The following is a 12,522-nucleotide window of genomic DNA, read 5'->3' as shown; positions in this document are numbered from 1 at the left end:
TTCTCTCTTACCTGATCTTGCAGTTTAGACTACCTGATGTTCTCTCTTGCTTGTTCTTGAAGTGTTGTTGTCAGTTGACTTCTGGAACATTGGGGTCCTGTATTGAAAATGTGCAAAAATGCAATATGTTAACAAACCCTGAATGATTCAAACACAACACTCCATTATGACCAAATAAAACAACCCCTTAGTACAGACATATATAGATAATAAAATATATGAAAATTATTTATAATCATATACTAACATCTACCAACCCCTGACAGTCAGTTAATTAACCCCCAGCACTTAGCCAATTTATAATTTTTATGGCCCCTGCAGCTTATCTCCCCCCCCCCCCCCCGAGTCATGATCTCACCTCTGGCCCCCATATAGAGAAAAATATTTATCTCTCTCCCACGCCCCCAAGTCAGGATATATGCCACTGCCCCCCAGTCATAATCTGTGCCTGAGGCCCCCCAGTAATTATTTGCACTATTTGTGCCTGAGGCCCCCTTCAGCAATTATTTGTGCCTGACCCCCCCCCCCAGTAATTTTTGGTGCCTGAGGCCCCCTCAGTAATTTTTGATTCCTGAGGGCCCCCCAGTAATTTTTGGTGCCTGAGGGCCCCCCCCCAGGTTATTAGCACTCCATGTGGGCACTCCTCAGTGCTGTTTACTTTTTTACTTACCTGCCGAGAACTCTTATATTCGCTCCGGCGTCCAACGGTGACTGTTTTTTCAGTGCAGGCGTGGTCTGTCTGCTTAAGTGTGGTCTCGTGAGATTTTAACATCTCATGTGACCACACTGAACAGAGCACCCCGACCGCCCTGACAGCTTCTGATGCTGTTAGCTTCCGCCTGCCGTCTCTGCTTGTTGGAGCTGTCACTGACTGTGTATGAAGTCATAGGTCATAGGTGGACTCCATACACAGCGGCGGACCCCATAAGGTAAAAATTTTGGATGGACGGGCGGGCTGAATCGGCAAGAAAAAACAAAACAAAAAGGAAGAATTTTTTTCCCACTTAACCAGCACTGCGCCCCCACCCGACCCAGCGCCCCAGGCTGTAGCCTGGTCAGCCTGTTGGCTGATCAGGTCCTGCTGATGCCGGACTGGTTATTGTTATTTTTTTAGCATAAGTTTTAGATTTTCCGAACAGCTTGGCATGAACTCGCTTCAAATGGCATAATATGGATGAGGTTCCTAGATGATTAAGGGCCCTACCTCTATTGACTGTGGCGTTACAAACACTACAAATAGCTAGACAACTGTTGTCAGGATTTGGGTAAAAATAATTCCACACATAAGAGGTGGATTTTTGGTCTTATGCCCAGGCTTGACAAATGCCTTCTTCTTATCATGTGCAAGAACTGCTTCTACTGGTGAAGGTCTTACACAAACAACATCATCTTCATCAACATCCTTAATAGCACCGTCATTAGCTACACAAATATCCCCCTCATCCTGTTGCAATTCCATAGTGGCATCTTCAATATATGTATCACCGGCTACACTTGAGCTGCTCATCCACACATCTGCAGAAATGCTAAAAGGAGGCTTCTTTATGGGTACAGTATCAGAAAGGTCAGGCTTATACATAGCACTCGTGGATAAACTTTCCTCAGGGATTTGTGTCATTTCTGAATCTGAACATACATTTTCTTGTAATGCCTTAATGGTTTCTTCCAGCTCGGCTTTTACATGCAAAAGTATTTGGGCACCACTTTTTGAGTCAGTATGACAAGGACTTGCTTGGTCATGACTGACCTTACAAGAAGATGCCTCAGTGACAGTTGCAGAACTCGCACTCATAGAGAAAGATGAAGGCCTGATTCTTTCCTTGCCACTGCGTGTGTAGAATGGCATGTTGGCAATTTTTTTTCGCAGATGACGTAGAGGGATTACTATCATTATGACTGGTGCCAGCAGCTGCTTGGTGACCCTGGTCTTCTGTGTACTGCTGTCAATTCATTTTGATAACACAGTGCAATGTGACTGCAGATTTTGAAGAATACTGACAGCCCTATTATTTCTATTTCCGCAATGATAATTAGCAATGGAGCAATGGAGCTCTCCTGTTTCTGTGTGAGCTATAACTCAGTAGAATGTCACTGGAGACTTTTAAGAAACCTGCTACCCCTCCTCTTTCTGTTTTAGATATGACGCTGCTCAACTGCACTAGAGACTACCAAGAACCATGCTACCCCTTCTGTGTCTCTCTGTAAAAGAGTGCTGGATCGCTGTGGAGGGCAGCAGTTATAGAATCCAAAACTCACAAGATCCCAAGCCCGAGCATTTCTAATTGTTACCTGTTAACAATATAATCATTAAGGAAAACACAATGGAAAAAAAATCTTTTTTCCCCACTTTTTTTTTTTACATCAAATACATTCAGTGGTATGTTCTTAATGTGTGCTGTATATAAAATGATTTTTTACAGTTGCTTGTAATTGCAAATAAATGTGGGACCATGCATACATGGCCGTCATCATTAGTAATTGGCACTTACACCTGCTCTGGAGCTGGTGCAACTGATACGATTGAAAAACACTGCCTTAGTGATGCACTGAGCTTAAAACAGGCATTGCTGCGTGCGCTCGGCCTCAGCTCACCCTTACTGTACATGGCTTTATATTATTCCTACCCTTCCTCACCCCATTCCACCCTTCAAACTGTAGATAGTTGTATGTTTCCTTTATGTGTGAAAATAAACTGTGTTCTTTGTTGCAAGTCTCAGATTGAAGGCCCTTTGTCATCTTCACCTGAGTTCAACAAGTAATTTCTAATGGTGAGTATTTGTTATTACTAAACATGACTTTCTAGCTTTTTTCACTCTTTGTAAATACTGTTGAAAACAATTTATTTAAGATGTCAGCTTTCTGTTTATATACATTTTAGAATTAGACTTACTTTAAAAAAACATTGTTACTTTCCCTGTATTTACTTAGTGTCTCTGTAGTGCTTTCTAGATTTAAAACATGAAAAGCTCTTGGTATTTGCAGAGCTTTTGTTGCCATAAGGTATAAACCACAGAGCGTGTTAATATATTTTTTAATAATAACCATTTGGCCTCTGTGTTTTTGATTGAGCGGACAGTATGTCAGTCAATAAGCTTTAATGCTCCCCCGAGCTGATTTCATTTAGCCTTACTGAAATGTATGGGGTTTTTTTTGTAGCCCTCCTACAAAAGGATTTTTTACAACACATACCAAATATCACGATCACTATTTCATAAATGCCCTATTATCTTTTCTTTAGCTATAACTAGCTGAACCATCCGGCGTTGCTCATGTTTAAATCTTCAAATTATTAAGTTAACAATGAGCTGGATGTAACTGTCAACACTTATATTAAAAAAATATCAGCTTAGAAGCTCAACCATCACACCCATAAGGTGGCCACCCAATGTCGCTTTTGATTTTACATTAAACGTTATCCAAATCCATCTGTGAAAGGCCCAGAACAGGCTCCCTTGGTCAAAGTTCTGGCCAGTGTACACAAATGGGAGGTCTGACTGGGAGCTCAACTCCTTAGTAGGTCTTCTGGGATCCAATGTTATCAGTGTGTGAAGTTTTCCTCCAAAGCCATTAAGTGGAAAGCTCAGAACAGGCCCCCTGGGTTAAAGATCTGCGCAGCGTACACCAACGGCAGGTCCAACCGGGACCTGAAACCGCCTAAATCCTGGCCAGGATCCAACTGAACCACCTCGCATTGGTTTCATCCCAATCGATACAGGGGTGTCTGAATGCATAACCGGACAGACAAACAAACCAAATACATCAAGTTGAGGGCCCATAACAGGCTTCCCAGGTCAAAGTTCTGGCTGGCACACACAAACGGGAGGACTGACCAGGACATCAACCCACTAGTATGTCTTCTGGCATCCAGTGTTACCACCATATCATATTCATCTTTCATTTTCACTTTTGTGTGTATACATTATAACATCATTTATATTTCCCATACATTGTTGTCCCTTTGTTGAGCACCAGTTCAATTTTTTCTATGAATGTTATTTGTTGGGGAGTGTGGCTAATCTCTTAATTGTGTTGCTCGCACTGGTGTCTAAACCGCAGTGTGTTGCGCCAACCATATTTGTGCATTATAGTTTTATGCACTAATTATTATTTTATCTCTATTTTAATGAGGCAATGTTATTATGCATACACAGGGAAAAGGTTCAAAGATATGACATTCATTAAAACTTAACAATTAAAATTCAAATACCAAATGAGAAGAACCTTAAACTCAAACTGCGAACACAGTAATGTTGAAAATGATGAAACTAAAATTAAAAATACTGTAAAATGTAGCCATAAGCTTGAGCAGGCAACATTTTATGGCTTGAGCTTGAATGTCGAATTTAAACTTCAAACTTGAACTGGCGTTAAAATCATAATGGTACTGTGAATAAGTTCGAGGCCCCTTAATCCAGCAAAATTAGACAGAATTTTTAATTTTTGGAACATCTACAGTTGCCGGTACAGCTCTTGCTATGATAAATGTATTAGACAACTCTATTCATCTTGGAAAACATTACATACTAAATAGATTATCTCTAGCCCAATTGAGAATTTCCCTGTGGTTTAATTATCTATTTCCCTTTTTTAATAAAAATTCATGTCTATAAACATTATTAATGCCTTGCTTATAAACAGGTGCCTTAAACTGTACCCAACATTTCACATGTGATCTAATGAATAATTTATAATATGGTAAAATACTTTTGATTCTATTGCATCTTTCCCGTTTTAATGCATGGCAGAATTCCTGTTGTTTAGCTTTCTGTCTACTAATATTTCCAAAGTCCACTTTTTTCTCTGATAAGAGATGAGCAAAGTTGTGGCCAAATTTAGCACCAACTAAATTTTGTTTTAGAACAGGCTGTTTTGCAGATCTCAAGTTCTACTATTTATTTGTCAATCCATGAAATGGTCATTCAACACTGTGTTTGCAAATTCTGCATACCACCAAATTTTTAGCCAATAGAAAGGGCTGGGATGATGGTGGTGTCAATTAATTTTGCTCTGTGATGTGATTGGGGTTACATCCAGGTGGAACAAAAATTATAGGGGGATTTTGGGTTAATCAAAAATTAAAGGAACACGTGGAACACTTAAGGCCTAATTCTGCTTGAGAAACATACAAAATTCTACACCTGAACATGGAATAAAGGAAATATTCTGCGGAAAAATTTGAAAAGTTTCACTCATCTCTCTCCCCATATATATCAAATTTAATGTATAGGTAATTTTTAATACTCTAAATCAAAGAATTACATATATCCAGTGGTAGAAGTGTGCTGTTATATGATGTTATGCCATACCGCTACTTCACTTACTGCTTTGATTGAAAAACTGCATATATCTACATTGAACCTAATCTGCCCTCTCTCTGTTTAACTTTTTATTTCGGAAAACATTTCTGTATTGAGCAATTTTCCTGAGTTAATAATCTAACATAATATTGAGTCATCTAGCCACAAACAAACTTGAGAATAGTTATATCTATTCTATTAATACTTGTAACTTCTAACAGCCCTGCTTATGTGTTGCTGGGTTCACTGGCACTTGGTTGCCCCCAGTTCTTGTTCACATAGCTATAACTGTTCACTGATATGATGAAAATATTAGGAAAATAGAGTCGGGCACTGGAACTAGAAGACCAGCACCATATCAAGTAATCAGACTTCAGCGGATTGCAATTTCAGAGTCTGATACTTCTACCGTATGTCCCTGGGACTCCACACATATTTATTTTGTTATTTCTCTGTATTTATATGATCTTAAAAATTCTAACCAATCAGTTAATATGGAAAGGTGCGGAACAGGACATTGACAGTCCCCATAATAAAATTTCTGTAAGCGCCCGGGGTTGCTCTAAGCTCCTGGGCCCCAACTCTGAAAGGAACAAAGCAGCGGCCTCTTTTGAGAAAACGTCAGTCTACAATGATGACCCAGTTGGATCCACACATGAAGAAGCCTCCACTCTGCTTTTTTGAGATTTTGAGAGAAGAGCAAGGATTACGCACCTCCTCTCTGTGTCCTGCAGCGGCCGCATCACTTGCAGGGACAGTTGTTCCGCTATTGAATATGATTATCCAGATAAATATACTACTAATACTGTAGATACTGTAAGCGTGGAACTTTCGACCATGTGGGGGCATAAGCCAATCACACCAAACTGTCACATAACTAGTATTTCATAATAGTCACATGAGATGCTACCCAGCTTTCTTTGGACAGCCATTGATAATTCACTGGATACAACCAGGTCAGAAGAGCCTGTGTAGGTGTTTCTTAGCACACTATGTTGATTTACTTGCAGATGCTTAAAATTGTGCCCATTTTTTGTGTTTTACATTGTGGCCATTTTCTGCTTTTAGTGTTTTAACAAATATGCGCCAAAACTAATTGCGTGAGGACATAGATAGGTAATGGTACTAGCGAGAAGCGCAGAAGATTAATGTGTTTTGTGGCTGTTGATGTGGTGTAATGAGGGAGTAAAATGTACAACAAAAAAGTGAAATAAAGCAGACAATGCTGCAGTAGTGTTTATATAGCTATTAAGGAAATGCCATGCACATACGAGTCTGGGCTATTAATAGTCTGGGCGACTAATAGTCACAAACATAAGGAGCAATCTTAAATGTATTCCCCTAGTATAGTACAGAAGTGTCAGGCTGTACTAATGCTTACTAATTGGCTTCTTTAAATTCCATGCACTGTGAATGGCCTCATTCTCCAGAAATCATTATTCATTCAGTGAATTCATTCACCAATTGATTAACCCATCTCCCCTTGACGCATTTAAATGAACAGTATAAGTTGGATTAAGCTCTTATTGTTTACCTTATTTAACAAGCAAATGGAAATATTAAATTAATTTTGAGATAACTGCAGATCACATGGATATCCTGATTTTGTTATTTCAAAATTATTGGAGCACTATATATAATGTAAAATGCATTGCACCTAAAGTTACAAAATAAAAAGAAAACTACTTTCCTAATATAAAATGTTATATCTTTCTCATATGCGACATAGATTTCACAGATATTACTTCCATAACTTCAACATATTTCAGGACTATTTTATGTTTGAAAATATCTTTGATTCCAGGTTACTAGTTAAGTTTGGAGGATTTAATGTATCAATAGTGTAGGTGCACATTTAAATACATGTAAGTTTCTGACATATTTTGTTTCTGCTGTGTAGTGAAACTAATGTTGTTTGCATTATAAATTATACTTGTTCACTGTTTTTTGTGTGTATTCTTAGAAATATGTAATGATGCTAAAACTTTTTTTCAACATAATTTAAAAAAATAATCAGATATGCAAAACTTTCTGTAACATTACCGAATTGGTTCCTTGTATGATTTATGTAAAAAAGCAACTTACCTTTTTGGAGATATTGATGGTCATTTTATAAATGCAGAAATATGCAGTTGTGATTTGAACAGCTCTAAAGCAATTACTTCTTGTTTTATTAAGTTTTAAATTTAACATTGAATTTAGATTACTATAACAACATCGTGCAGATTGCCAGTTACCATTTACTCATGCAAATTGATGGGCGAACAAGGCCAACACATGGACAAATGAGGGTACTGAACTGGATTATAAACAGAAATTAAAATAGACAAATCATGTTAAATGTAAACTACACCAGCTATCTTTTATATGGTTTCAATAGTATAATATTACATGCACATGAATGATATTTTACATATTAATACATTGAGAAAACAACCATCACATTTTATAAGTGCAGATAATTTCTCAGAAATTCTTATTAAAATAAGACTGAAACCATTTTTTATGCATAAGTGAATTTACATTAGTAAATAGTTGCATGTCCTCCTCCTTTCCATTTAAAAATTGCACGAGACAGCGGTGCCCCATGTCGTCCTTGCTTCTCCTCTTTGCCTTGATTTTGGAGCCAATCACAGTTAAACTCTGAAACAACCCAAATAATTTGAGGGTGGTCTCAGGGAACATAAACTTGCTCTTTATACGGATGAAATACCCTGCACGCTTATGAATCTGCTCATCCCTCCCTGCGCTCTGGGATGAGATTTTTAAATTAGTCATTTCTCTAATTAAACAATTATTCCAGACTAGACTGAGACCCTTGCTCTCTTCAATTCCTGAGACTATATTTAACTAAGCATTATGACAAACTCTTCTCAGCTAATTCCCCCCCTTCCATCCCCTTGCTTGATTCCGTAAAAAAAAGCCCTCTGCTCCCGGAAATTACACTTTATATCCCGGCTAGATAGAGCGACAGTGGTGAAAATGAAACTACTGCCTAGGTTGCTCTACCTGTTCCAAACACTTCCACTGAGAGTCCCTTCTTATATCCATAGAGATGTTTAGAAACAAATATCCCACTATGTAGGGTCAGGTAGAGAACCTAGGGTCCGACAAAGAAAAGTCTACAGCCATTCTATGGATGGAGGCTTGGGCTTTCCAAAAACAGTTCTTAGCCAAACATTTTTAGCACATGCTAATGCACATACAAAAAAATATGGGCAGACATTTAACCTGACCTTATGGGTATGATATGTCTTGTTCTGGTTCGATTTGAAGGACAAGGGCCCATCAATGCACATACCCTCCACCTTACTTTTCTCCCTTTCAATTTGGAAAATTGTACAAGCCCACAGACATCCCTGATAGAAAAAGTCTCCTTGCGGAATAATCCGATCTTCTTGCCTGGTCTCGACCCTAGAGCGTTCAAAAACTGGACCAAGCGCAACATTAAATTTCTCTCAGATATCTTACCAAGGGCATTTTCCTTAAGTTTGTGGAGCTCTGCAATTCCCTTAATCTTCTCGCTGGTTTTTATTATCACTATTTGAAGACCCGCCATCTGTATGAGCAAGATTAAGGTAAAATTCTCCTATCAACTCTCCCCCTTGAGACCTTTTGTTTACTTAAATCCTTGTCCACGGGCATTATTTCCACATTTTACTCCCTCCAGCATAATTATGATCTTCTGATTAAGGAGACGAATAAGTCCATTGGGAAGAGGACATGGGGGAAAGCCATAATCCTGAGGAGTGCTCTCATATCAGGGAAGAGTTTGCCAGATCTACGATCTGCACTCGGATCAAAGAAAATTAATATAAACTTCTGCTTTAATGGTATATGTGCCATATTTCCATCAACCTCAAACCTATGCAGGGATAACTGTGGTGCTCAGGGTACTCTGCCCACATATGGTGGAGTTGTCTAAACAGAGAGAACTTTTGGCAATCTATTAAACATTACTACCAATGTACAGCTCTCTTCAAACCTTTCCTTTTATCTCCTCACTCGAACTGTACCAGAAATCTAAAATATGTATGGAAGCATGCGGGTCACATACTTACAGCAGCTAGGTGCCTGATAGCATTAAATTGAAAGAAGACTGATCCCTCATGATTCCCGTCCTTAATAATAATATCTAGAAAATATAAAAAAATGTAGTATAATCCACAACAGACCCAACCAATTCTTTTCAATCTTGAATGCGTGGACTGACCATTTTGACTCACAAAACTCACCTCATCCTACATTTCTAGTAGTATATGCATGTCTCATTCCCTACCTTCCCTCGTCTCCACTACTCTCTATACTAACGTAAGTAAGTATGGGCAGGCTACACTTGACAGAGGCAGTGGCATAGTGTACACAAGGGAATGAGGGCAAGCAGTAAAACACAGATCTAGATAGTGTAGCAGGATTCTCCATAAGGAAACAGCTCCTGTCAAGCTGGTGCTGGATGACTTATGTAAAATGTGTCATATGTAAAATATATTAAATAAATTTCATACAGTAAACCTGTTCTTTTTGTATTTATAATTGCCAAATGATGAAGGTAAGCTCCTCTCTAAATATCAGCAGTACATTGCCCTGTTTCATCTACACATTTAGTTACATATTTTATACACAATTATACAATAAATGTTTATGCTTTTGTTGTGGCTATCCTTGTATAACCAATAACAGTGCAGGTAAACTTAATGAAAACATTATAAAAATATTCACCAATATAGATGTTCATGTGTGTAACCATTTGGTTCTGCCAATACAGTTGAGGGACATTTGTTTATACTGGTGCAATGTAATGTGAGGTATTATAACCCAAGCTGAACAGAGTTGTCATATTTTTAATCCAGTTAAGAAAAAAAGCAAATGTCTGACTGGTTGTCTTAGATTACATCACATTTTTTATTGCACACCTGTTTTCAGAAATGTCCTTTCGTCTATTTCTCATAAAAAGATCACAGTGCCAGATGTCCCCTTCATTGAGTGATTGGTGATTGCTGAAGCATTGATGAAAAGAAAAGAATATTGAGTTGATAGCTAATTCATCTTCATATGCTTCTTCTTGTTTTTAAATTACACCCATAAATAGAAAAGTAGACATAGTTTGACACAAAGAGGCCTCTCTATCTTGAAAAACAAAAAAGAAATCTTCTTGTATGTAAGAACTATCTCTTGCACAGTATACCTTGAGCCTGTCAGTCCCTGTGAAAATATCAGTGTTCAGAGCACACTTGGCAATTGGCCAATGACAACAATGGTATATTGTTTGCATGGGTACGTCTGCCTTAACATCAGGGAAAAACTAACATTGCCGAAATGCTAATCCAGCTAAAATAACAAAAACTTCTATTATTTAACCTTTGCTTTAATTATTAAAAATACAAAATCCAATGTTTATTAATCTATAGAATATCCAATAACTTTCTCCTGCCTTAACTAACATTTTACAGCTTATAAAATGTAGAATTTTTTTTAAATAAATCAGATAGCTAGAATCAATTTACTTTGCTGATAGCTGATTTTAACACAGAGCGTGGCTGTAACACAAGGATTCAGTTGTTCATTGCTAGGTGCAGTATCTTGAAATTGAGTTAGTGATCAAAGGCTGATGTAAGTTAAGATGTCATCATCTGGGGACTGCAATGAACATGAATGACGTAACTTTTTCTTCACTCTAAACAAACACATTTTTCTTTTCAACAATTTATAAAATTAGAGAAGGCAAGAAATTACACAGATTTGTATGACAACTAAAAGAAATCAATAGATACAATTTCAGAACACAATAGAAATACAATAGAATGATGTGTAAATAAAGTGTCTTGGTCTCAGAAAAAGACATATGTTTCTGAGTCACCTTCATTCATGCTGATTTAATTGTACAGCTACGAAAAAAAATGCACAGCTTAATTACAGATGGTCCATGTTTTTTTTAGACTAATAGCATAATTGTACCTGTAATAAAAAACTACCCTCAATTCTTTTTTTAATGGAAGTGGAGTAGGGTTGGGCATGAATAGCAAGATCAGAGTGCTGTATGGCTGTGGCTTAGTTATGCAGTCCATCTTAGAGGAACATGCTTCATCTGTATGTATGCCAGATAGGTAAATATATAATTATCATATTTCATTGTTGGTCATTGTTTTGAAAAGGAGCAGATCAATGAGGACAACTTATGAGGTAGTTGTTAAATGAGATTGGTGATACCTTCACAACTTTTCTTTGGGGCCCAGTAATTTCGAATTATACAATAAAATAATATAAAAAATTTTTTTTATGTAGTACATTGTAATAAACAGGTTTGTTATTGGACTGATAATGTACAGAGATTTGCACAAATATTAGTACAAAGCTCTGTCATTTAATTATTAATATATCTTACAGATGAAATTCTTTGTAAACTCGGAATCTATTAAAATAAAATATTATAAGAAAAGTACAGCTCTATCAGTGTTAATGAAATGTTCGGGACTGCATTCATATACAAGAATCCTCTACTAAACCAGGCAAATAGTATACAAATAATCAAGGTACATTATATATGCAAATATGTTAACTATGTGTTTAGTCTACTTGTTTTGAAAAGCTAGGTGCAAATGTTTTTAGGAATATGGTTACCATGTAAGGAGAAAATAATGAAATTAAACATCAATATATTACTTGTGCCTGATATCATAAAATATGAGTGTGCATTGTTATTCTTTTCTTAATTTGATACAATCAGTCACATGTGGGCATGTGTGACATATAGTTGTGAAATGTATAATCAAAACAAAACCACCTAGTTTGCTTAAAATGAGTTAAAACCCCCCAAATCTATCTCACACTCGCTATTGAAAAATCTGTCTGCCACCACTAAAATCTAATAAATGAAAGGAATTCTTGATTTACTTCCCAAGTTAACAAAAAATGCTGAATTTAAAATATTTTATATTTTAATTAACATTCTAATTATAACAATCTTATGCATAATATAACAGTGGAGTTACCATAATATATAACATTAAGTTTTGTTTATTCTATTAGCGTAGATGGTATCATAGATGTTAATGCAATACATGATATGCATTGCCCTTTTTTATAAATACATATAAATATTGTGTGCGTGTGTGTGTGTGTGTGTGTGTGTGTGTGTACTTGCATTCATATGCTTGTGGAGGTATTGACCTGTTTACACACTAACACTGTGGTGACCTGAGTCATAGTGGGGACAAAAATTGAGGTC

This window comes from Mixophyes fleayi, chromosome 1 (genome assembly GCF_038048845.1).
Source record: "Mixophyes fleayi isolate aMixFle1 chromosome 1, aMixFle1.hap1, whole genome shotgun sequence".
Classification (NCBI taxonomy): Eukaryota; Metazoa; Chordata; class Amphibia; order Anura; family Limnodynastidae; genus Mixophyes; species Mixophyes fleayi.
Note: the sequence above shows the minus strand (reverse complement) of the source record.